The following is a 27,843-nucleotide window of genomic DNA, read 5'->3' on the forward strand; positions in this document are numbered from 1 at the left end:
CCAGTAGATGAGTAATTTAGTGATGCATGGTGATGATTCCTCAATATAGGCTATTTGTGAATAATCACAATTCAAAAAAAAAAACAAAAAACATAAGCCTACATACAGTAAACCTGGAGCTTATCACGTGCCCCTCTGGTGTGATATTAGAGCAAAAATAATGAATGAAACAGGTCAGAGATACTATATCTGCAGATTAAATAGAAGTAATATAGTGCCTAATATATGGGTTTTATTTTGAAGAGTACGCTCGGATGTGGTTGTCTCTGATTGGCTCCAGCCTGACAGTGTCCATGCCGCTGCGCTATATGGATTAACGGTGAGAGAGAAGCGACCGGCGAGGAGGACTGAGGATCAGCGGGACTGTACCGTTAACATTTCGGTGTCAGTGACCGGAAGACAGCTCTACTGGCACGTTGCCTCGTCTTTATTTTATTTTATTTTATTCTGTTGTTTCTCTTCTCTTCTCTGACTCCAGACTGCAGAGGAGACGCGCAGAGTCGAGTTAACACAGGTTGAGCGACGTAAGCAGAGACTCGGAGAGGGAGAGAGGGAGCAGGAGGGAGAGCTGGGAGCTCGCGACTGTCAAGTGAATATCCAAAAACCCGTTGTTCCAAAGCTTTAACGGTCTCCAACAAACCAGGAAAGGTGCTAATGTGGATTTTTAGGAGTGTTTAACAAACTCTGCCCAACCTGAGGGAGATTTTCACTGGAATAATTAGACTTTTCCGCCCTTTTTTGTGCCTTGGATATTTTTTTTTTTCTTGTAGTGGAATTCTTCCTGTTTTACCTGCACGAGGACACCGACCGGCGGGAAAGGAGTGCGGAGAGGAGGCAGTGCCGAGAAGAAGAAGGAGAGAAAGAGAAGAGAAGAAGCGGTTGAAGGGGAGGAGGGAGGGGGGGGGACCATTTCAGCTTCTCTCGGATGGGATTCTTCCCTCAGCCCGCGGATGGAGGGATGAAACCGGGAGGAAAAGACGGGGAGAGAGAGAAAGAGAGAGGAGGGAGAAGAGGAGGATGTAGTCGTCGGGCGCTGTGAGAATGCAAAACGGACGCACCCCTCTGGAAGAAAGGATTGAACTATAAACCCATACGGAATTTACAGCCACCCAAAGGATATCACACCTATTTACCTCGACACACACATATATGGGGCATATTCTCTTCTCTGGAAGCTATTTGTGTGGAGTTACAACTATAAGCAGCACTATCCTTTGAATTATGGGATTTGGAATTGCGCCCTGACACTCGGAGAACGAAGGAGCAGTCACATCCAGAGAGAGGTAAAGTTTAAACTCTTTATTATCTCTTCTATACGTGCGGAATGTCGGCTCAGTTTCCTCCTCCTCCTCTTGTCTATCTGCTTCTTCCAATTCTTTCTTTCTGACTGCGTCTGTGGGAGCAGAGGAATGGTGGTGGCTGAGGGGGATAAGGGGGCAGAGGTAGAGTTATTTCGAGATTCCCTTGTATAGACATGAAGTCTGGATGCTGAGATGGGGCGGGGGGAGGCAGGCAGGGTGTATGTGGAATGGCAGGCAGGTGGAAAACGAGCAGTGAGAACATTGCAAGGTCACAATAGAGCCCGGCGTAAGTTATAGCAGCTCCGCGTGTGTTTGTGGGCGCCCTCGCGCTTGTTGGACCCAGACGTGGGCTATAGTTTCAGTGGGCAACATTTCAAGCAGCTCTGCGCCCGGTTTGTGTGCTGTGAATAAACGCCTTTGTGTGTGTGAGTGGACGCGCGCGCACGCATTAGCGCGTGCTAGGGGCGCCAGTGTGAGAAGAGAACTTGTGTGGTTGTGTGAGCGCGCGCGCGGCGTGTCTTAAGCAACGGTGCACCCACTTCAGTGTTCGCGTGGGCTTTACGATAATTTTCGCATGACTCTAAGGATAGCTGGTTATTAAGGAGCACGCGCGCACAGCACTGCGCCTCGGCCGCTGTCTGTGCGCCACACTGTGCACCTGTACCTCGACAGAGACAGAGGAGGGGGTGCAGGCAGTGTGTGTGTGTGTGGAAAGAGTGTGTGTCCTGTGTCAGTGTGTGAGCCATTTTATAGGAACATATAGTTAACCTAGGCGCCCGTGAACTCACATTTTGGATTCGCAAAACATAACGCGCAGGCTATGCATCTGTGTTTGTGCGCTGTGCGTGTGTGCGCGTGCGCAGACGAACCCCAGCCCCATACCTTATTGGCACGCATTGTTGGCACGCAGCTCCATCATAATGGAGCTTTCGCATGTGTTCACGCGTGTGTGTGTGTGTGTGTGAGTGTGTGTGTTTTAGACTCACTTTCTTGACCTGTGTGTGTGCACGCGCGTGTCCTGACACACACTACTGGATATGTGACACCAGTGGACGGTATAGGGTCCAGTACATTGCAGATCAATTGAACGCTGCTATCATTTAAAAACAGGTGATTTCTAGTGTGTTTCAGTCAGTGTTAGTCATTCAACATTCTCCTGCACACTGTGAATATGTGTAATTTGCTATTAATGCTAATCTGCATACTCACATGTTGCAGGGAAACTTATTAAAGGCTACTTATTTGTGTTTTTATTCCATATTGTAAGCTATCATATATATTTCTCCCTTTATCAGCACACACACTTTGATTTAACAAAGTATTGTTGCCTATTTTGAAGGACTGGCATTTTTATTTTGGCTGTTCTCTTTGTGTTAGTGGAAGCAAGGGGGTATGGTTACTGTAAACATCCTGATGGGGCAGGAAACATGATGGATTTAGCATCTAGGAAGACATACCGTACAGGCAAGGTGACCATACACTCTCCTTTTTAGTTAAAATAAATGGTAAAACCAAACAAAACCACCCATGTGTCTTAAAAAAACACCTGTCACTGCCATATTTCCACTATATGTAAACCTGGTTGTCTCAGCCTATATCAGTACCAAACATCTCAAAGGGATCTGACTTATTCATACATTTTTATTTCAGTGTCCAGTGGTTGAAAGATTTGATATTGCCTCCAGCACTCAGTATGAAATTGGATCCCCCCCAAAATGGAAGCCTTTCAGAAACATAGAAAAAAATGTATTGATTCTTTGTTTCATGAAGTGGGATTTTGGGTTTTGGATTTCGCTTGGTCCTTTGGCTGAGATGCATTCATTATGGGAGAGATAATACATGAAACATAGCAAGGGCTTCAGAAACAAGACGTCAATCCACAATCAATGAAATAAACATTGTGTTTGTGGGCATGCTAGAATGTAGTGTGTCCATGTATGATATTGCTGACTGTGTGATCTGAGCTGACTGACCGTGCTGTGCCAAGGTATTTGAATTTTAGTGGTAACTCTTTGCACTATCACGGTCTTCTACAAAAGCTAACACCACCTTAAAGTGTGTTGCATGTGCACTGAAAACAGTGACATCTACTTTCATACCAGTGCACATCAAAGTGGGTTCTGCTGACAGAGCTCCTTGCAAAGAGTTTTACGGGGTCCTCAGCAAATGATGAGTTATTTAATTTAATTATAATGTGCGGTAAATTAGTAGAAATTATTTCAAAATACAAATTACCATTTTAATTTTCCAATGAGGGTTTGTGGAGTTTAAAGACTCTCTAATTGAGGGCTCTGGCATGTCATGACATGTTTTTATTCTCTCCTGTAGCTTTATCTTTTTGCTGGATTGGAGTTTCATGGGTTTGTACCGGTACAGTAGCTCGCATTGATTGATCAAGGCAATAAATTTATGCACACGAGCCACTCATGCTGGTGCTAATGGCCCGTGGATATGGAGGCATTATGCAAATGCATCCCTGGCTCTAGAAAAAGAGTGTGGGTGACTGAGCGAGGGAGAGAAACTGGTGATTTTCAGTCCATTTTAGTTGTGTTTAGCCTCCTATTTATGTCTAAAAGGAGCGGTTTGCTGTGCCATTAGGTTCAGGATGAATGGCAACGCATTTGTGTCACAGATTGTGTTTTGAGTTCTTACCGGGGAATGTAAGATGGTGAGGAAGGAGGTTGTATTTTAAAGCTACTCCTGGCTTTCACTTAGTTATTGAGATTTAATTTGCTGTTGTGGCGTCAGTGCCAAATGAAACACATTTAACGTGTGCAGAACTTACGGATAAACATCTGCTCCTCTGCATCACAGCCTTCTTGATAATGCAAGGTAATTTCCCATCCCATTATGACATAGGTGAGTCTGAAGCAATATCTCTCTTGTCCTCTATTTTCCCCCTCGCTCTCATTATTTTTGTCTCTCTTTCACCCCTACAGCCCTCCAAAAAAAGAAAAAAAATGTGTAAGCTCTTATCAGGCACTAATACAGGGGAGTAAAGAGGCTGTAAGGGCTGTTCTTTATTCTTTATAGGGGCAGGGGGGATTTTTATTATGCCCGTCTTTCTTCTTGCCCTCTGTTTATCTCTCTGCAACTCTCCCTCTCTCTTCCTCTCGCTGTTTAGCTATCTGACAGAGGGCTGCAGGATCCTGCGGAGTGGGTGGTGGAGCTCTAATTCAATTTATTCTACTGCTCAGAGACAGACAGAGAGCAGGCCAGAGAGAGAGAGAGAGGCAGAGAGAAAGAGAGGTGGTGAGAAAAGAGAGATAGCAGAGGGATGGAGACCACAGATGTTAGGGAACATTTCCTATTAGCAGTGGAGAGGCAGGCCTTATAGGAAGCTGACCTGACGCTGTGACATCTGGATTGATTCTGCGGGTGACTGGAATTATGTGTGTGTGTGAGAGTGTGGTTGTTATCAGCTAAAACAATATGTCTTTAAAATGCCATCAGTGAGTCTGAAGGGAGAGAACAAAGACAAACACTTTTTTAGCTCTCTATTACTCACCCAACAACCAGCTGGAATACAAATGATTGACGACTCAGATTGAACCTTTCAATGTCCAAGTCCAAAGTCTTACTCTGGAAACAAGCTGCAAAGAACCTCTTTTGGGAGTAGTATGCCATATTCATGATCATAAGGATCACTTTCAGTGATAAAGCAGATAATGAACCAACTCATTACCTGACTCATTCACTGATACAGACCCAAGTTATCATTGCTCTCTAAGGTTTCAGAAAAATATTGCATGGGAAATTAGTTCTTTTAAGACTAGAGTTGACAGTTTGACACCTTCTAATGTGGTTTCAAATGGCTCCTCATAAACAGAAACCTCAGGTTTTATTGCATCTTAAAATGGCTGTTGATAACATCAACTATGGTTGAGCAGTCTGGCAGTGAATGAATTTTTCAGTCATCTGAGATTTTGCCATTAAGAGCATTTTTGTGGTATGATATGATATGATATGACATGATATGATATTAGCTCTTTGGTCAACAACATGATACTTGCTGATATCACAAAGCCTGCCACGATACAATTTCAGTTTGATTCAGTTCAGGGCCCAGTGATCAGTATGACACAGTATTAGTAAACTGTCATTGTCAAATCCTCGTTGCCTATTTCCTGGCTACCTACCTTTGTGTGTCTGGCGCTAGGTTGCTAGCACGGTTTGAATGTTTAGGACAGAGGTGTGCATGGATGCAAATGGTGAAACAGGCATGCCATGGAAATGTTAAAATAAATGCTAGGGATGCAAGATAATATTGGCACATCATTGGTATCGGCAGATATTGGCTTTAAAATCGCCCTTTTCTTACTTTGCACAATGAATTAATATTACATACACTGAAAAGAATTGGATCTTAGGGTCTCCATCTGCTGGTGGGCCATCACGATAAGAGCATGCATGCATAATATGATGGTAATTCCACTACAGAAGAGACTTGATGATCACTAAAATTAGTTAGGGAAAGCCAAATGAGTTGTAATATGCATATTGGATATTGGCAAAAAATCCAATATCCTGCATCTTAATGAAGGTGTATCTTAAAGATGATGATATGCATCGATGTTTTCACCACTTCTAAGTGGAGAAGAGAAGATAAAGTTATCCCAGAGCTTTACGGTACAGAGTTTCTCCTCCTCTGTGCTGCATCTTAGATCCTAACTCTCAAACTGAACTTGGACAGTGATAGCAGTGTGTGCATGTGCTTCTGCTAAGTGCCTAAAATTGGAAAAATCAGTTGTTGTGCCCATGACTGCCACTTCTCTCACACTTCTCAATGAGCCCATAAACATGACCTAAGTGTTGCAAAGGTGTTTGCAACCAAATTGAAGTCCAAGTTGTCAATTTTGTAACATATTCAGAATCAAAGATATGCTTTTATTTCACTGCACCACACTAAAGCAACTCAAACTCTTCTCTTCTCAAACTCTCTCTTGTTTAAAACAACGCAGCAGTGAGGCTTTTAACAGCTGCCAAGACAGTTGACCATATCACCTATATGTTAGCCTTAATGCAGTGCTCTCCATTTGAATCAGAACCTATTTTAAACTTCATCTGACCGTGTAATGTTGCTGCCTATATTTCTAGCTTTTAACCCATTATAATAAATGTGTTGTCCTTTTTTTGACACTTAAGACTTTATACAGAGTTCCAGTTCAGACTTTCTTGATATATTGAATTTATATATGTCTGTCAATTCACTACCAAAATATGATAACATGTACTTTAAAGGCAATTACAGCCTTGAAATAGCACAAATATATAATAACATTAAGGTATTGCTTTGTTGACATGCAGAAAGTATTGTTGCTATACTGTGTTGGCACCGCTTATCAAACACAGTAAGTCTAAATAAATAGCCTTCAGTCTTTGCCAAGGCAGGATTAGTCTTTGGCTGGCTGCTAGCTGTAGTTAAGTTCCTGCTTAAAATCCATTACAAAGCCATTAATTACATTAGAATAGATTTGTACGTTGTTGTTGTTGTTGTTGTTGTTGTTGTTTATGTTTGTGTGGCGTTCTTGGAAATTCAGCTCATCTGCTATGTAGCCTAACTGCAGCGGCAGTGACACTTTCTTTCTGCCTTTCTTTTTTCTTTCTTTCTCCCTTCCTCCCTTCCTTCCTGTGTAAGAGAAATGACTCTCTAACCCACAACTCCCCCCTTTTTGCACACCTGCTGCTTCAGAATCAGCCGTGACGTGTCTGACACCAGATCCTGCTTCAGGAGGCCAGCAGGGAGGATGTCTGTGTGTCTGTGTGTGTATGACGGTGTGAGAATGAAGAGTTGGTGACATGACAGATGTGAGACACGTTGGGCGATAATGAGCTGTGTTCAGGACAGATAACCATGGGTGAACGTGATACAATACAGAAAGGCTGCTGGCTCATTGCCAACAATCCCCTTGTCTGTGTCTGTCTGTCTGTCTATCTATACATTATGGTAATTAGTGCCGATGAAGTGTACAGCCAAGAATTAAAGGAAGAACATTACTATTGTATAGCATTTTGAATCAGTGCTACCCCAACCTTTTAACACAGCTTTATCTACCTGTGACTACTCTTCACAGGTTGCGTATTTCTACAGATTATAACCAAATTAACCAAGGGATGATCACTCATTCTTAGACTGATTTATTTTATTATTTTTAAAGGTCTGAAGAAGAAAACTGTCCCAGTCATTAACAAGAAAAAGCACTGATTAGAGAAAATATGCAGAAATGTGTTTAACTATCATCTGTATCATTTCATAAAACTCACAACTAATAGGTGATCTTAACACTGTGTAATGACTCCATATACATTAATGCCATATTTTCTGTACTGAGCATGATTGCTGCTTTCAGGGTTGGCTATGTCTGCACTCAGCAGGCTGAACAAAGTCAAATGGATTCCAGGGTTGTTACATCATGTCATTGGTAATGTCACTTTTTGTGCTGCAGGTTATAGTGCAGCTTTCATTGTCCGGTGATGATAGCCATTAGCCAGAGTGAGTGCTCCATTAATGAGTTGCACATAAATATACTGATTAAAGTTCCCATGAAATGGGAGGATGCATTTTCACAGTTTTAACCCTGTGGCTCTGCTCTAATTGAGCATTTTTCTTTTGTTATATGCCCAATATATGCAAAAAAAAAAGTCATAAAATCAATATCAGCATATTTTTTTACGTCAAAATCCCTCTCTTTTCCTTTTTTTTGTAAAACTGAAGACCATTTACAAAAGTTCATCCAATCAAATGAAAATTTAGACGACTAGCTAGCCAACTGCTCATTGCCACTTCAATCTGTAAAGACAGAAAAATACAGTAAAGATAATATTTAATATGAAATATGAGTGTACAGATTAACAGATGATATTAGCTGATTAAGATTTAACAGAAGTTTTTGGCGCTTGGACACCAGAGGGAGATGTTTTGTGATCTGAGCAGCAGCAAGATAACCCCTCCCATGGAATTCAGACACTGGTGGTGGTGGCTGCTGACTCTGAGGCTGCTGACTGCTGTATGGATGAGGCTGATGAATCTGTAAGGAATAGGTGGTGATGGGGAAGTGGTAGGAGAGAAAGAACTTCAGCAGACAAAGAACCATATTCAAAATGAGGAGCAAGATGATAGGCTGACAGAGAGGGTGTGTAACTGTGCAGTTGGTTGATTGTGAATCAGCTGATGATGCGATTGACAGACGTAGACAATGATACCTAGAGATAGTGAGTGAGCATGGGTGCAAGTAGTGAATGACAGGGTGAGAAAGAAAACCTGAGTATGAGAAGTATTGTTTTCCTTGAGCCTATCCCAGCTGACACTGGGCAAGAGGCAGGGTTCACCTTGGACAAGCCACCAGATTATCACAGGGCTAACACATAGAGCCCTGGGATAGTCACATTCACACCTACATCCAATTTGGAGTCACCAATTAACCTAGCCTGCATGTCTTTGGACTGTGGGAGGGAGTGGGAGTACCTGGAGAAAACCCACGCTGACACGGGGAGAGCATGCGAACTCTGCACAGGGGGACTCCCCCACCCTCTCTTTGGGTGCTGCTGGATACAAATTTCACAATTATCCCAATAATGGAAATTCACTCAATCAGTTGATCAACAATCAACTTGTTGTGTGTGTTTGTATCATGATAAAATCATATATTGTCCCATCCCTAGCACTGAAAACCAGATAAAATTAAGAGGAATTCTGATGCAAGCTCTCCTCCCTGTACAGGACCCAGTTTAACAGTCATCATAGTCCTAATTATAAATATTGCAACACAGTTGTCACTGGGGGATTCCACCACCAGACATGGCACTCAATCTATGATACTGGCCCACACTGCTTTATATTACTCAATTCAATACTACAGTAGCTCCTCTGAAAGAAATCCCAAGGGTGAAATGTGTGAAACATCAGTGCAGGGGAAAGCTTTTTATAAATTGAGAGAGATTCTTTGTAGTATTGCCATTTGAAAAAAAAAAATATTGTCAAATTCCCTTTGTAGACAGCCCTGGCAGGTTCAGACCAGGGCACAAACATTTTAAAATGTACATCTTACACACTGATGTTGACATTATCTGAACTAGCATTTACCGTATGCATTCTTGCCTTGCTTTGCCGACAGAGCAAAAGACAGACTTGCTGAGTTTGTGCAACTCTAGATGCCTGTGTGTCCTTGGCCTCTGATAGAGAAGCATGCTGAGAGTGTGTGGTCTGTGTTTTCTGCAGAGCTGCATTTGTATGTTGTGCCAAACGAACATGTCATGTCCGTTGTGCATGATATGATGTCAGTTTAGTGTCTTGGACAGCAACTCCCTGAGTGTTGCCGCTGTTTCTATCTCTCACGTTGCTTGTTTTCTGACTCTAGGACTGCAGTAAACTATAGAGTATGCATTGTAAACACAGATAAGGGTGATTAGAAAAAGAAAAGTTAAAAAAATGGCTAATTACTCTGCAGCAGAATCTCCTTTCAGTCCTAATCCTTTCAAGCAAGGTAAACCTTTGAAAGCCAACTCTTTTAGAAGCATTTGCTACATAAAAGCATTGTCTATGGAGACAATATTCCAAACAGTATCCAACACTGCACTGGTTGGCCACATGTAGGTGTGATTTTGTGTATGTGCAGTCGATGTGCATGTTTTTATCTCCTTGGAAAATACACCCCCAAGCCATTTCCATAAATAACAGTGCATTCTCAACCTGTCAGGTTAAATAAGGAATAAAAACAATAAGGACTACCCCTGCCTTCTCCAGACGAGCAGCTGTGGTTATAACAGTTGGAGCTTTAAGACACTGAACAAAGAATAATACTACATGGTGGTTCTTTGAAATGATCAGATTCACTTCATTCATTATACACAACACATACTGTAGATTTGCCATGTCAGCATTAGTCTAGATATGGAACTCCATTTACAGGACATGGAGATTATGGACAGTAAATGAGGAAACTGAAATGCTCCCATGGGAATTGGGTCACTGAGGTAATAGAGGAAAGCCTATAGATTAAAATAGCACAAATACACTGAAGATAACATATCATTATATCAAGAGAAGATACTGACAATGTTAAAACAGACAAAGACTAATCGAATATCCTCAAAGAAAAAAAATACTATGAGGTTAAAGTGCTGGCTTGCTTTAACTGTGTTTTTACTTAAACTTAAACTTCATAGGCATTGTTCCGTTTCAAATCCGATGCACTAAAGCACACAGCCAGTAAAACAGTTGCTAAAATACTATCCAACTGCACTGTATCACTCACCCTTTTTCTCCTTTTATAGTTTGTTGGTGTACAATGATGGCTATGTTTAAGCAAACATGCCAGCAGGTTTCACCGTATAAATAATGGAAGACTCTGAAACACCATGGACAGCTACAGTATGCATGTCCATCTTTAAATAGACATTTCAGCATATTGTAGAGCAACAGTATACACGTAAAGCTTTAAGCGGACATTTCAGCACCATGGGCAGTTACTTTGTAAAAATGAAAAGCTTGTAGACATTTCAGCACAATGGACAGCTACAGAATAAAGTAAAGCTAGAAGTGGACATTCCAGCACCATGGACAGCTACTTGGTAAAGTGAAAAGCTTGTAGACATTTCAGAACCATGGACAGCTACTGTGTAAAAACGAAAAGCTAGTAGATATTTCAGCACACTGGACAGCTACAGTATAATGAAAAGCTTTAGGGAGACATTTCAGCACCATAAACAGCTACAGTACACATGCAAAGCTTCAAGTAGACATTTCAGCACCATGAGCAGCTAGTGTATGCATGTACAGCCTGAAGAAGAAATTTCAGCACCATTGTTACGCCCCACACCAGGGGTTTCAGAGCACAACATAAAGGGGAGACAGAGAGCACGCATGAGTGAAGAACAGTGAGCAATTTATTGCTAATTACAATGGATATGAAAGTTGCTCATAAATAATGACTATCTGCTAAGTGCAGTCCACAAATGAAGCATGGACATAAGGGGGAACCACGGTCAAAATAACAAACACACACCTATCTTTATCCCATAGTGCTGCCTAGTCCTGAACAAACAAAAGAAGTAAACTAAAAGACAATACTAAGCTTTGCTCCCTAAACTGAACAAAAACAGGAGAAAATAGTGCTTAACAAAAATGGCAGTTCACCCCTATAGTTGCTGTTCTATTTACAATATTTGCAAAACCATGTTAGTGCTAAGCTATGCTAGCAGTAGGCTAATACACACACTGGCAATCTCTGACAACAAGCAATGATATGGCTAACTAGCAAATGGCCAATTCAGCAGAGAGCAACACAGATACAACATTTCACAGCTGTTCTAAACACAGCTGCAGGATAAATCAGAGTTACAAAATCGGACGGTCTCAGTCAGTCCGCAGCAGAGATGTCATGTGGGGGTAAACCATTACTACTAGCACACACAAGAGAATATACAATAGGAAATGCAGCTGGCTGGCTGGCATGTAGACATTTTGGCACCATAGATAGCTACAGTGCACATGCAAAGGTTTCAGCACTACCAAATACCAAGAGGCTCAGTCTAGCTCCAGGATTTATAACGGATCTTGGCCACCTCCTGATATATAGATGCTTGGCAGTTTCACTGTATTTTTTATGATGTTTTGTGTAAACGTCCAAAGAAAGTATGTATCCTTGTTTTATGCACCTGTATATCCTTGGTTATGGTTCCATCAATATCACCATAGATGATACTGTCTAACCAAGGCCTTTGCAGAGGCAGTTTTAACATAATGGATTTGTTGTCATCTTCAGCAGTTAGGAAGTAATAGTTCTGACACCATGGTGAAATATGACAGGAAAGATTCCATATTCTTGATGGTCACCATCATCAGCAACAATATCCTCACTGGTCACGATGATGACTGTTTCTTAACAACACTGCTTGTGAATGTGAGGCTTAATTGTTTTAATTGGTTCAATGGTGTGATGTCACCAGGACAAGCAGGTCATCGGTGGTGAACGGTGTTTTTTTTTTTTTTTTTTGGTGCAGCAGAGGGACTGAAAACTGACTAGATTAAATGGTGCATTTAATTAAGAGGCTTGGGATCAGGAAGTCAGAGATCAGTCTTGGTCCATGCCAACAGTAGCTACATTTAGCCTAGCTTGTTAGCACATGCCATCTGTTCACACACAGATTAACGCTACACAGCAGGCGCTAGCTATGGGTTCATTTTCTGGTTCAGCACTGTGTAGGGGCCATTCAGTACACGTTATTTTCTCAGGAAGTTTCTTATTTTGAATTTCAGTTGAAACGATGAGCAGGGTGTGCCTCCCTCTTTGTGATGTGCGAGCCATTTATTTCACCTCCATAGGCGTTGCTTCTACCCTCCATGTATGAGATACTGTGTCTCATTAAACTCACCATATGGTAGCAATAAATGAACTGTCGGTCGTATCAGGATAGTAAAAAGAAAATCTAGCTGGAATTGTTATTGTCTTGTTATACACATCAACAAAACAAGATGCTGCCATAGTGTTTTTTTATTTTTATTTTTTGTGTGTGTGTGTGTGTGTCTTGAAGAGGCAGCGTATCAGGATATTTAATTTGTGTTTTTCAGATTTAATGTTGTAGTCATTCATCAATACATAAATTGATATATAATGAAAGAACTGACATTTTGATATTTACAGTATTCAGACTTGTTGATGTGATGACATCATAACGTTACGCACAGCAACAACAAGCATGGCTGAAAGCAAAATTGCTGCCAGCTCAATGGTGAAGTGAGGAATCAGTGACTTCTTTAGGCCTGGGTGCCTGAGACTACAGCCCTGAATGTTTTACGAACAGCCCTGGACTTTTCAGAGCCTTTAAGTGACTTGCTGCTCAGAGTAAAGTCAGTCAGCGGCTCCTCTGGGGGCAGCGCAGAATCTCTCCTCTATTGCTGTGTGCATGCAGGTCACAGGAATTGGTGCTGCTGGGTGTCAGATTGTCAGCACTGAGTGACATAAGCTACAGCTAGAAGAGTAGGTGAGAAATGGTGCACAGGTCCAGGTGGAACAACTCAGTCTTTAGGGATTTTTGATTTTTCCAAAAGAGAGAGAAGCCAAATCCGGCTTGCAATTAGGTGTCAGGTGGCCTGCCAAGCATTTTTTAATTCACAATAACGTTTGAATGAATTCAGACTAGTGCCAGAGTGCACCAAAGCATTGACATAGAGCTTGTTTACCAAAATAAAGTGTCAGGGGAAGACCTCGAGTCCCCCAACAGAGGTTTGGTCTAATTGTTTATATATCAATTCCTAAAGTTTGTCCTTAACTGGCCCTTGGCCTCTTGGCATTTTGGAAATGTGACCCCCGGGAAAAGCAAGTTGAGTATCCCTGATCTGGAATATCACCATCACAAAAACACCATTAAATAATATGCTAGCATTTCACGGCCATATTGCCCACCTTAATGGACATGTCTTCTTTCTCTGCAAAGTTCAGTGTCAACAAAGCCATGCCACAGTTCAAGTTTACTGTTTAGAGGTGTTAATTAGTTTTATGATTTGGAAATTATCATTCACAAACATTTACACTTACTGAAATGACTAATGTGACAAGTCTAAATCCTGATTTCAAGACACATAAGAGTAGTTTACATGCATGCATGTTGATACTGTTGTATTATTTTGTTTTCCTTTTAATGATCTGCTTTAAAGTTACACATCATCAATAAAACTATTTTGTGGTGTCTTTGCTTTTACAACATTTCTCCTGCAGGCTGTTTGCTCTGGCTAGTTAAGGTTTAGCCATCTGCTTTACAAGCAGGGATCACTTCCAAATCGCTGCACTTAGCTAGCTTTTACACCAAATACTATAAAAAGCAGCCAGCTAATCCAAGCTGTTGGCAGTATTCATTTTTATTTTATTTTATTTTATTTTATTCTTTCTGATTGGCACTAACCTAAGCTCAGCAAGCTGCTTCTCACCGACACCAACACTCCAAAATCTGATGGCTTGATATATCTGGCCGATGGAAATTGATATGGTTTGAGGCAGTTGCCAGTAAAGCCGGGGAATCTAGAGGACACTCTTATGATATTGAGCAACCCAGTTAGTTATTCTCAATAAAAGCAGAGCAGCATCACCTGAGCAGATTGAATGAAAGTGAAATAGAGCTGTTTGTTTGAGGATGAATGAGATCAGAAATAACTGCTGCAAAATACCTTCAGATGAAAGAATGCATTATCAAAGTAAAAGGCTGTGGGTGGGTCCAGGGATGAAGTGCTTTCATCCAGGCATTGAGTCCCAAATACCAGCACTCGAAACAACTTGACTGTAATGATCCTGCTGGCTACGCTCTCCTTGGAGTCCTATGTTTTGTGGCACTATTACTGCCAAGCCCTATGAGATGAGCTCCTTCACAAACATGCCTCAGAGGTTCTACCTAACACACCCTCTCACACACACACAAAGATATCATGATGGCCTTTTTGTTGTGATATCTTCAAAATAAAGATATTTTAAGGCAGAATTTGACTCTCCATGGAGAACTGTTAACAGTCATATCACAGGCTGTGCTAAGGGCCTTCCTAAGCCTGTTCAGTAACCCATCCCTTTTATCCGTTGTTCCCTAATGACCACATAAGAGCAGATATATTCATCTGCTTCACGTGGTACACAGCACAGTTCAAACTTTGACCTGTTTTTAGATTAGACTACATTATTCCTTTAATTCCATTTAAGCCGAAGACTACTGTGTGAAGTAGGCTGCTGTATAGATGAAATGAAATTTATGTTTTGCTGAGACAGTGCATTTGAAAATTAATAATTAAAGGTATGCTTTGGTGTTATATTTTAAATAAACAAAATCACTGAAAATACTTATTATCTTTCAGCCTTTGACATCAACTAGTTTACAAGGCCACTGCCACCTCAAATGAAGAATGGAATGTGCTAAATTAAATGTTAATGTGTATTAAAGGTAAACAGAGATTGGCTAGGAGGATTTAACTGGGTTGAAGGCCTATAATAATGATGATAATAATTAAAAACAAATAAATAAATAAAATAATAAAATAAACAAAACAAGACAGACCATTTGGTTTTATGAGTTGATTATGCTAAACAAAAGTCCTTTAACAGTAGATAACCAACAACAATTGTAGCAAAAAGCAGAGGAGGTAAACTTAGAATTAGTCACCTGCTATTGTAATTAGTCTTCAATGCATTAAGATGAACCGAGGTGTATGATGTCAAGTTCCAAATTATTAACTTATTGATTGCATCTCAGCAATCTAATGAAATATTGCCCAAAATGTGTGTGTCCTCTCTCTCTCTCTCTCTCTCTCTCTCTCTCTCTCTCTCTCTCTCTCTCTCTAGTTCAAAAGGATACACTAATGGACCAGAGTGTATGTGTGTGTGTGTGATTGTGTGTGCGCGCCTATCTGTACCTTTAGGGGCTGTTTGTCCCCGCTAATGAGCTGTCCTTTTCAGAATGAGTTGCTAAATGTAAGTTATATTTGCTTTTGTCCATATGCTCCATAAGTACCCACCATTATCTTTGAGCAACATTAGCCTTTCCTACTACTGTGCAAACTAATGTCTCTTTTCCACTGTCACTTTAAGCCATGCTGAGTCAAGCCATACCATGCCAATTTGTGTTTCCATTATCAGTTTAGATGCACATGCGGAGCTGCGCTAGAAATCTACCTTTTTCAGAGTAGGTCTAAAAGCCATTCAGCCGCCCTCACGCAGGTAGTGATGACGTCTCGCTGACTACAGCCAACCTCCAATAACACCCCCCCCTTTCTGTTCAAAAGTGTGTGTTCTGTGTGTTCAGCTCTCAGTACTTATGGTTTTGGGCTTAGTTTCTCTCCTGTGCCTGCTTTTTACTTTAGATATCTGCTTTATTTTACTGTTTCATGTTTGCTGTCAACCGTCCTAGAAGTTGTGTGAAGTTGCTGCTTGACAACTCAACATTTCCTTATTTTGCTGCTTCACAATTTAAGTTTTTTTCATAACAAAATAACGCGGGACTTTTATTGTGAAGAATCTATAGGAAATCAATTGTGTTTATCACTGAATTAGCAGAACTTTGTTAGCGACTTTTCTTCAGTAAAGGCAAGTAAGAAGGAATAAAAAGGAAAGTGAAAGCAGAAGCAGCCACAGTGAGATGTTGATGAAGAGCAGCAGACAACAAGCTCTTACTGCACCTCTGCAAACAGCTCACCTCTAACAGATAAACTTCTTATACCAGCCCTGCTGTTGAAAAACACAAGCAGCAAAAATAACAGGGGACTTCAGCCCACAGCTTTTGAATGTCATCACTCAAGACAAGCTGTCGTCTGTTAAAGACATACCTTTAAGTAGGTAGCCCACTTGTAAGCAGAGAGTATTCCAGGCAAGCAGAATGTGGAGATTTAGATACAGGTGTTAACAAGTCTTTCCCCAGTGTTAGGACGATAGGGTTCAGGTTGAAACTTGGTGGAATGGCCCTTTTAGCCTGATATCATTGCTTACAATCTGCTTATCTAACAGTATCAGCACTGAACTGCGTGTTGCTGCATAGAAACGGATGAATACACTGTGATTAATGGATAAGATGCAGAGAGTAGTAGAGTTTGGATTCATAAAACACAAACACTCTCAAACACAGCGCGAGAGCTTCTCTGTGAGCTCCCACAGACTGCAGATATCAAGTACAGCATGCACGCAAAACATCTACTTATGTAGGCAAGTATCTGCACACACACACACACACACACACACACAAACTCAGCAAGTGGGCCGATAAAAGGATGTACAACATTACCGCAGCTGCCCTCTGGGAACTAAAGCCAAAGCATGACTCAACCATTTACCAGCACCACACAATGAGTCGGCACATTTACAAGAGATAGACCAGGCAGTGAGACATCCATTTTACAATACCCAGTGTTTTCCCTACGTTGACTGCTTTTGGGGGGGGTGGGGGATACAAACACAACTAACTCATTCTACCACCTGCTGCTAAAACAAATTACTTTCTCACATTTATTTAACACTTTAACATTTCTTTAATTAATTTCATTATTTAACAGTAAGCATACTTTTCCAAATATTTATCAGTCGCTTTTCAAAACCCACATGAATAACTCTCACAATTAGATAAAATAAAATACCTCACTTAAAAAGCTGCCTGCCTGTTAGTCCTGTTATTTCCAGCTTTTTCCGAAACAGTTTTAAAGAACCACAGGAGCAGATGACAGAAGTTGAGTTTTCATTAACACAGAGAACAGTGAGGGCAAAACAGAATCACTGATCTGTTTATACCAAATAGTCTCTGTTCTAGCTCAGCTACAAACCAAGAGAAACACTGAATCTTTACTTTACCTGTACAACTGAGTTTAGCAGTTTAGGGAACGGGCATTTGAGTGACGGCTGTTAGGACAGACATGTCAGCTACAAACTCTTCCTTGTTCATGGACACACAGTGGTGTGTTGCTGCAGAATGACTAGAAGGGATGGATATGGAATGGATATTTGGCGCTATTTTTGGCATTAAAAATATTTTTTTGGCCTGGTGGGGGTTCCTTTTAGACCACAGCCCGCAAGCCCTGTGCAATTATAAGGGAAACACTGAATACCTGTACGCATATATAGACATGTATATGTAACCATTTCCAGGATATGATTGACAATGAGTCATTTATTGTAATGCTAATGATCATTTCTTAGCAACACTTTATGGAGAAAAGGCGTTGACGTGTATGGGCTGACACATACAATTCTTTGAAACCTGTGACCTCACCCTTGACCGCAGCTGGATGTGGAAACCAGTGCAGACACATGAAAACAGTCAGAAGACGTTATATTAATCTAAGACAGTGCCATATTTAAAAAACAAAAAAAGACAAAGACAAAGAACTGTTGATTTTCCAATTAGTGTATGACCTGCTCTACCTCTGAGCCCCTTAACAGTAGCTGAAATCATTTTTTTTTTGGTCGACCTTCAGGTGTTGAACTTCTCACCTTGATGCCATCATGTAGAAGTTTACCGCTTGCTGTGTCAGTATGCTGTGACATCACGGGTTGGTGTAGTAGCAAGTAGAAACTTCTAACAAGGGTAGGCAGTGAAGAACTGCTTTTCAGCCTGATGTAAAGGTTTTGTTTAAAGGGGGAGTTCACCCATCTTTCAAAAGTCATACATGTTATTCTCGTGGTCTGAGACAGTCCAAAAATATTAATAAAAATGAACAACTCTTTTTGAAATCCAAAAACTAGGGTGCTAAAATCTTAAAGCGCTACAAAAGAATAAAGCTCATTTGAGACTTTCTTTCCTGGTTTCTGGCTTTAACAGAAAGTACTTAATTTAGCCTGAACTTCCATAAGCCACAGAAATAAGGTATTTGAATTCTTAATTTAGGTGGTGTTCCCCTTTAAAGCCTGTGTGTGAAAAATCCCTGGGTGAGTCTTACTCATCTTAGCTTCTCTCGCTAACTTTTCCTGCTGGGGCTTTTTGTAGTAAGTACAGTGGGAACTGCTCATAGAGAATACAATTACAGTGATCAACCACTTCTTTGGATCAAAAAGCTTGGGACAGAATATTTTCTATACAAAATCCTTTGCCTCACAGTAACCCATCTGCTTTCAGCTGGCTGCCTGAGGCCGGTGCTGTGTGCACACTGAAATCATGACAGGAAGAAGAACGTGAATAGCACCTGTGGTTGAAGCTGCCATCATCAAGTGGACTGATAATACCCGGTCACATAATGCCCCCTTGAGTGGGCCTCGTTGAGGGAAAAGGTGGCAGAATTGGCAGCAAACCTTGGAGAGGTTGATTTCAAAGTCTCCATAGAGAGAGAACATTGTGTTTAAGAAACTGCACGGGGAGGCTGACACAGTAAATAGCAAAGAGTTAATTGCAATGCTGTCTGTTTCCTTATCCTGTATTAATTTAGTGAATATAAAAATGTCAAGTAGGTGGTAATCTCCATGATAAGTAACGAAAAAAATGGTTTTAATAGTTGTCTGCTCATAGTTATCAATTTGACCGGGACAGATGTGATCACTCTAACCGCTTTCCATTGTACATAAATAAACAAGGCTAGGAGCAGACATGTTTTACAGTTACATTTTACAGTGCTCTCATCAGCAGGTCAGCAACTAACTGAAATATAAGGGAAGAAAATGATTTAAGTTTGGATTTAAAGGCCTTAGCAGAGCCAGACTGTCTAAAGTCAGACGAAGGGGGCACCAGCCTGTCCTTATAACACTCAAACTGGAAAATTGCATCACTCACTATAGGAAACTCAGTCTGTAACAGGCTGCAGGTCATCACAAGCACAGTGTAGAAAGTCAAAGACTAGCAGTGCATTTTTACTGCTCTTTATATTGGGTCAACACACCGGCAGTTGCAGTTTTAAAGGAATTGCTTAGCAATAATAAATGCACAGCAGCCCGTGTCAGAGAGAGCTCTATGCTGATGCCTTTTTGCTAGGTGTGGGTTTTACTGAGTCCAGGTATATTGCAACATGCAGTGAGTCACAGCCTGTGACCCAGTTGAGCTTTGTCCCTCAGCATGACCTCATTCTGACTGCACAGTAAAACAAATGTGATGCTCCTGCAGCTGTTTTCTTCAGGCACATCACAGCAAATGTACAACTTCCTCCAGCATTTCTATTAATTCTTGCTTGGTTTGAAGCTGATTTCACTGGGTTTTAACTGTAAGCAATGCTGCTGCTTTCAAGGCTGTTCAGCAATGTGTATCATAAATGCATTCAATCATTTTACAGTGGCATAATTAGCTGTCTGATACACACATACATGAGGACTAATTCATTGATGAGTCCTGAGAACTGAGAGTGACACAGTGTGTGATCTCAGGTCAGTGATGTCGAGCTTACAGACAACAAGCTAGTTGGCCTTAATCCTGCATCAGAACACAAGTACAGCTGCGTGTGTGTGTGTGTGGTCATATTAGATGTGTCACTGGTAGCACGTTAACAAGCACGCACATGACCACATACACACACACACACACATGCACACACAGAGTATGTGGCGCGATAAGCTTGTTAGCAAGGCTTTGGCTCAAAGGAAATATCTGATTGTGCTCACAGTATCCAGGCAGGGTTTGTTACTGTGTGTGTGGGTTGGAGGGGGGTGAGGAGAAATATTGTGTATGATCACGAGGATTAAATAGAGAGGAGAGGAAAATCCTCAAATATGTCGGGTGTCAGCTTAAATAAAAGTTCAGTTTGGTTTAAGATTTTGTTAGTGGTAACATTAAGCAAATGTTAGCATGCTAAACTGAATTGTGATTACAAGGCTTTATGAAGCTGATTTTACTTTAGCACTGATACAGCACTGTGTAGTATTTCCATCCATCTGAGCATAACTTTAATGTATTTTATTGTGTCCTATTGATCAGGATGTGGGATATCAATAATTCAGTATATCAACATAAACTCAGTAGGGTTTTTATTGATCACTGTGTTTAAGGTGTTAAAGGAGCAGCATATATAAGTCATGCATCATCTCAGTTTTACTCATGAAGAGTTTTGTTTGATATGAAGTAGGGCTGCACGGTATATGCTGTAGACGGTAGAAATCATATAAATTTGGCCCACGGTAGAGATTTGTGCTCTACCGTCCTATCGTCGATGACGTCATCGCACCTGCCTCAGTGTGAAAATGGCTGCGAGCACAGAGACAGCGGAGCAAGAGGAGCTGGTTCACGTCCGTGATTTAGCGTAGCACGTGCAACATGTGTTGCTGGAGAACTTGTGAGTGAGTGAGTTAATGTCTTATGAACAGCCTCTTGTAGCGACTTACCGCTCAGAGGGAACTCATTCAGTGTCTCCTCTGGCAGCAGCACGGCGTCTCTCCCTCTCCTCTCTCACCGTGCGCACACGGGAGTTGGTTCTCGGCAAGAGAGTTTGTCATAAACCTTTGGTAATGTAAACCTATGTGACACTAGGGGCTCCACAAAAAACTCCATATGTGAATGTGTGATAGTTGTGGTATCATAGCAGCCTGTCCCAGGTTACAGCGTGATCATTAGAGGAGAAATGGCAGAGCATAAAGGTCCAGGTGGAAAAAACACAACTCAGTCATTTAGTCATTCTTTCTTGCTAAAAAAAGGAAATTACCTTTTGATATAGATCCCAGGGGACATTTTGCACCATAGAGTGCTGGGTTTTAATTTTGAGTTTTGAGATCTGCATTCTGCACAATAAATGCTCTAAAAAATACATTATATCTTTGCTTTTGTTGTTGTTGTTTTTTTTTTTTTATCAATTTAGCTTTGCTAAGGGACTACAAAACCCATTCAGAAACTCTTCTATTATAACTTTTACACTTAAATTTATACCGCAATATATACCGTTATTGTGAAGGGATTCGATTTATACCGTAATATGAATTTTAGGTCATACCGCCCAGCCCTAATATGAAGTTTAAATCTCTTTAAGTGTGCACAGGATTACCAGCGGTGGAGGTACATTTCCTTCAGTACTGTAGTACAATGTGTCATTGTGAGCATGTAAGCATGCACAACATGTGAATGAAAAGTTATATAAAACCAATAGCAGAGCTGAATGTAAACCTTTTGCACATAGCACTGGAGTTACAGAGGTTTAAAGGTTTGCAGCACAGGTCACACAACTATAGCATGAGTCTAAAAGTATCAAGTAGGCCTAAATCAGTTTGAAACAGTTAAAATCTTTGTGGGGGAAGTTAAAAAGCTGTTTTCAATGGCCTTTCAAATGAATCTAGTGCTGGAAAAACAATTTAAATATCTTTATTTATTTAGGCTATTAATCTTATTTATGCACATAGCATCAACAGAGAGGCTGAAGGAGGGAAGGAGTGAGAGACACTGTTCACTTTACATACGTCTTGTATATTAAAAGTCTGTGTTGTCGCTGCATTTTTTAAAACCCATCTGTTGCCTGCATCCAGGCGCTGTCTCAGTGTCACACAGTAGACTCCAACTACCAAAAAGAAGAGCAATGTGCTATGATCCACCTCACATACAAACTAGCGAACATACGCTCACCTGACACAATCAAGCAGCTCTGTCTCCCACACATGCAGCGCAGCGCTGGATTGCACATGTGCTACTGCTGTACTTTCATTCATCTTGTAGACTGATTTAGCATAGCACATGCAACATATGGACCGATGTCGCACTGTAGACTAATAAATAGAAAAATTAAACAGTATACTAGCTCTAGTAGTAGCTATTCATTCCCAGCAAGTCGACACTTGATTTCCAAGATCCATTTTATTTGAAACAATTTGACAACATCCAATCAAGTTGCCTCAAGAACCTCAAAAACTACTGTTACATTTGTGAGTGCCAGTTGGAAGAAGAGGATACCAAAGATAAATGTGTTTGTGTAGAAAAAGTATGTGGTGGTCAACAGAAAATGGAATGCAGTATACAAATTGTGCGAGTTGGAAATTACAGATGGAAATGCAACAACTTCCAACAAATTTGTTTTAAGGACTTAATACATCATTTAAAAAAACATTTATTAGTATTGTAAATTTGATAGATTATTATTCTGTTGAGCTTAGTTTTGGCGAGGAGCACATTATGACTTGTTTGAGGACTCGAAACTCAAGGATCCGGATTTGGTACTTGACTTGAGACATGAGTGCAAAGACCTGAAACTTGAGACTTGCCAAACATGATGTGGTCCTACCTCTTTGTGCACGGCCTCACAGATGTGGTTGTTGTGCTTATTGTGATGGACCTTTTCTATGTTTCCCTATGCAAACAGATACAAAGGCAATTATACAAAGAAAGCTAAGCAAATGTTTCTCTGCATGTGAGTGTGTTTGTGTGCATTTTGTGTGTTTAAAATATTACAGCATTCTCTAACAGATATAGTAGTAAAGTGTCTCATTCCAACTCAAACTCTTTCAAACCCCAGTTTGAATTTCAACAGTATTGTGTAGGGAACACTATCATTAATGTACCTTGTTTATGTGGCAGTAATCTTCTTTAATCTGATGGTTTTTATCAGCCGACCTTGCACTTCAGGAACTTGGGAAAGGTATCGGCAACACAGCAGTGCCAGCAGTCCTCGAGGACCAGCTTTAATCTTGCAATAAGCCACTGCTGAGTACTGACACTAGATTTTGTCGAAGACGCATGGATTAAATTTAAAACTATTTATTTACCCTGATTTTGTTCCTTTCCTGGCGTATCAACATGTGAGTGTTTGTTGAGTAAACTTGTCTTCCTATTGGCGCATTCTGTTGGTGTCAATATCATTTCCCCACTTAAGTATTTTGGCAGCTGTAAATTCTGCGCCCATTTCTAATCCCTCCCCTGTCTCTACTTTGTCTGTCTGATATGTGACACATGTTGTGTTTGCCTTTAGAAAGAAAGCCTCCACAGTGTGTGTGTGTTTGCTTGTTTCCTCATGAGTGTGTTTGTGCATGCATGCGTGTGTGCGTGTGCTCATTATGTCGCGGTCTGAAGCCATCTGGATTGGCTGGCTCATTTGCATATCTGGTGTTAACCATTATAAATATTCATGACCAGGGTCTAAACTGGTATGAATATTCAATTTGCCTCCAGGCCGTAGACTGGTGGAGTGGCTGTGATTCCAATCAGCAGAACAGAAATTAACTCAACCTTTTGTGTGGTGGACGAGAACACTTGATGATTGCCGTGGGCCCCTTGGTATGCTCGGCGAGCTCCAGATGTATGTGGATTACTACATTTGCTTTAGTCATATGGCGGCCATATTTGATGCACGTCATACTTGGGAAACGGTGCCTGCAAGACAGAGAGGCAGATGGAAGCAGAATCAAACTCAACTTGTCTTGGGACAAGAACATTTATTACTCTTTGAAATGAGTGAGAAGCTGCAGTGCAAACTATCCACCAAAGTCCAACTCAGAAGCTGCAGCAGCAGGAATAAAGACATAATGATGGCGCTGAGCCATTGTGTGACACTGTCAAACCAACTAGGCTGAATTCTTAATTTCTTTGTTAACACCACTGATTGCTTGTTTGACAGTTTACTTGCTAAGACTCCTGTTAGTTCATCTGAACCGTCAGAACTGCCTCCGCAGCTTCTACCTACAGTGTGAATCCAAACTGATCCAGCTGGTTAGGAAATACATTTAACATGAGCACAGGGACAATCGCAGCTGCTGTTATGTTTCATTCCTCTTGTTGTGGCCTATGATTTGGACCTTGACCAGTTCTGCCTATTGTGACAATTTCAAAGGGGAATTTGGGTCTATATATAAATTTGTTTGATTTTCATCCAATGTAGCTGATGTAGTTCTGTCTTTGAAGTGTTGACTCTGCTCTCACAAGACTTTGGATTTGTTGCCTCTGTGAAAATCTTCAGTAAAGCAGAAAATGACAAACATGATTATAATGATAAATGCATGTAAAAATAGCAACAAGCAATGTTGGCAGGAAAGATGCTCAGACATGCATAGAACTAACTAACAATAAAAATAACATGGCCTTTGCACCCCTTCATGTATAAGGCCCAGGCCCCAGGAGGCCCTGTACTCTCACAGGACCATGCTGTTAGCAATGCAGAAATATTAGGAAAGAAAGAGCCACCGATCTTGAATGAATTCCATTAAAGTTAAATATATCTCAGCATTAAAGCCAAATTTCATCAAAACAAAAAGAATCCTGGGTGGAGCTGAGGTGGGACAAGCTAACACCAACCACTACGACTGACTCTGAAAGGCGGGCACACCAGTCAGTCAAGCAGCTACACTCTTGTACTTAAAGTTAAAATCCTTAAGATTAACCAGGGCTGGAAACCTGCCACCTTAGGTGACATTTATATGATTTGTGTACATTCAGTGAGTTTTGAAATATGGGTGGGGTGTGAGCTATCAGAGGGAAAGGAGCGAGGTCAGTTTTTCACTGAAATTACCTTGTTCTAGTTTTTCTTTATTTTTTTTTTAATCAGTTTAATTTGATTATTTCGAAATGTAAGCCATGTCTTTTAATTCACCAAACATTAGTTGCACAGCTGTAAAGAGCAAAAACCACATTTATTTTTACCAGCTTCAATGTAGTACAATGTACTTTAATACAATTTCAAACCTAGCTCTGCACTCTCCTGATATTTTTTTTAATTTTTTTAATGCCCTGATGCCCCCCTTTCATTACGTTTGTTGCAGTAGGATTACGTTAATACTAGGGTGAGTTTTCCTTTTCATCCTCATGTAAATCCACATGTAAATCAACTGTAAATCCACACTTTAAAGCTGACAAGTATGGCTTCCAGTTGTATGCCTCACAGTATGCCATTCAGTTCTTAAGAACTACAACTCCCAGGAGGTGGAGCTTCTACCATCAGGGATGTGATGAGACTGACGTTGGTTACTTTTATCTGCCTGTCCATTAATGCCTCATGTATGCTCTGATGAAGGTCTTAATAGACCATGAGCTCGGCAATGAAGTGAAATACTGTATAGACGTAAGTGTGTGGACACAAAGCTGATATTTAAACATTAGTCTTCCTTTTAGGGGGACGGAATGAGGGTGGGGGGACATGCCCCCAGACACCCCAAAGGGGGTTTGCATCTCTGTTACCTTTTTTTGCACCTCTGTTTTCATTATATCAAAGAGAATGTTACTATTTATAGAAGATATTCTGCTATTACCTTCTATGATCAGTGATTAGATACCTTTTTATATGCTGTAACTTTCCGGTGTCGTCAGTGTTGCATCACAGCAACTGTATAGTGTCTGCATATGCATGTAATATCTCTGAAGGTACATTTATTCTGAAAATCAGCATCCAAGACACACTGTAGGGCAGAAACATTACTTCTGAGGTAATTAATACATTCAGTACCTATAGTAAGCCTCTTCCTTCTTACCCCAGGTGATGTGTTGAATATAAAAGTGTGTGTGGTCTGTATGTGTTTGTGTGTGTGTGTGTTTGTCTGTCTGAGAGAGAGAGAGATTGGTATTCAGGACGGAGGGCACAGGAAGTGCCAAACTATAATGATCTCTCATCTTCAATAATACACACTTATACACACACGGCACTGCTTTCAAGTGTTGTAGTGAATATTGATAAAGATGGTAATTTGAGATGGTCTCTCACATGCACAGAGATACACGTATTGACTCAGATACACCGCACACTCACTAAGACGCGCTCTGCAGAATGCAAAATACTAAAACTAACACTTAGCGCTTTCACGCTGCGAGTTTTACACAATACACACCTCTGTTTGCAAGGAACAACACAGCAAAGCACATTCACTGAGACATAAACAAAAGATACACACGTTTACCAGCACGCAGAAATCACACTCTTGATTTTTCTCTCTTGTCTCAGAGATGTCAGAATGCAAAGAACAAAAAAAAAAAAAAAAAAAAAGTTGGAAAAATTTAATGCAGAAACAAGAGATTGTTTTTGGAAATATGCCGTGACTGTGTCTGTTGCATCGTGCCTGTTTGTGTGTGTGTGCGAGCATGAACGTGTGTAAATAGAGTGTAAGTGGAGGAATCCGGAACGAGTTGAACTTCACTCAACCACACAAACGCTGCACACACTCACACACACACACACACACACACACACACACACACACACACACACACATACGCACTATCCCAAGTGCTTCAAAAGAAAACACTAAGGGGGAGAACAAAGAGCCTCCTTGAAGAATAGACATGAATTATTCACTCCATCAGATAAGAGGACAGAGAGAGAGTGAGGGAGAGACATAGAGGGAGGAGTGGAAACAGGGTGATGGAGATGGAGGGTGGGTGATACAAACAAAGAGACAGACAGATGGATTGACAAGGACAGTAGGGTATTAGATTGTATTAGCAGTAGCGATGACAGAGAAGGTCCTCGGGAGATTTTAGATAAAAGAGCACAGCTTGCCATCATCTACTAAACCATGTCTAAAAACCCACAGGGTGTAAAAATATTAAATAGACCAAAATGAATAAATAAAACAACTCTTTTACCATCAAAATACAAGGCACTACTTATCTGCAAAGCCAGATGCTTTAGAAATCAGGGTCTTTTTCTGACTTGGGGGGTGGTTTTGCCACCTGAAGGAAAGAGTTTATCCTGTGAAAATCCACAAACAGCAGCGGCTTAGCTGCAGCATCTGTGCTGCTTTCCACCCAGATACGCTTTATCAGATCCAAGCATGGCACCTCTTTTTGTACACTAGTAGTAATGCAGTGAGACTTCTGTACTTCAGTAACAACAGACAATCCAGATGCTTTATCCAATATAAAGAATAGTAGTGACATCAGGTGGTTCATCAGCAGTTGTGGTAATCTGTATTGTAGTGCTGCATTGGTTCTGTAGTGGGATTGACTGGTACTGCCAGAAAGTAACTGCATTCATTTGTTACTGCTACTTTTACTTACTAAGTAAAGGATCTGTAAAGGTATTCCACCACTGGTGCATTCAGAGTAGCTCAGGAAATCAATTATTACCTGTATAAATGTATTGTACTCTGCCCGTATTGACGTATTGTATTAATAGTCTACTAATGTATTGTTTAGTCACTGCTAAGCCGACATTCAATCATCTGGTTTGTTCAGAGTTTGAGGGAGCTTCACTGTGTGGATCAGACATCTGTTG

The 27,843-nt window shown here is 40.8% G+C and overlaps 1 protein-coding gene across 1 annotated transcript in view; it reads left to right on the forward strand.

Moving 5' to 3' along the window:
• Positions 1-331: 331 nt before the first annotated feature.
• lrfn5a (leucine rich repeat and fibronectin type III domain containing 5a) overlaps positions 332-27,843 on the forward strand; it is a 180,577-nt gene continuing 153,065 nt past the window's right edge. Inside the window, exon 1 of the mRNA XM_049595358.1 lies at positions 332-1,283. The gene's annotated coding sequence lies outside the window, so the exon portion shown is untranslated. The remainder of the gene's footprint in view (positions 1,284-27,843) is intronic.

The sequence above is a fragment of the Epinephelus fuscoguttatus genome, linkage group LG14 (assembly GCF_011397635.1).
Source record: "Epinephelus fuscoguttatus linkage group LG14, E.fuscoguttatus.final_Chr_v1".
Classification (NCBI taxonomy): Eukaryota; Metazoa; Chordata; class Actinopteri; order Perciformes; family Serranidae; genus Epinephelus; species Epinephelus fuscoguttatus.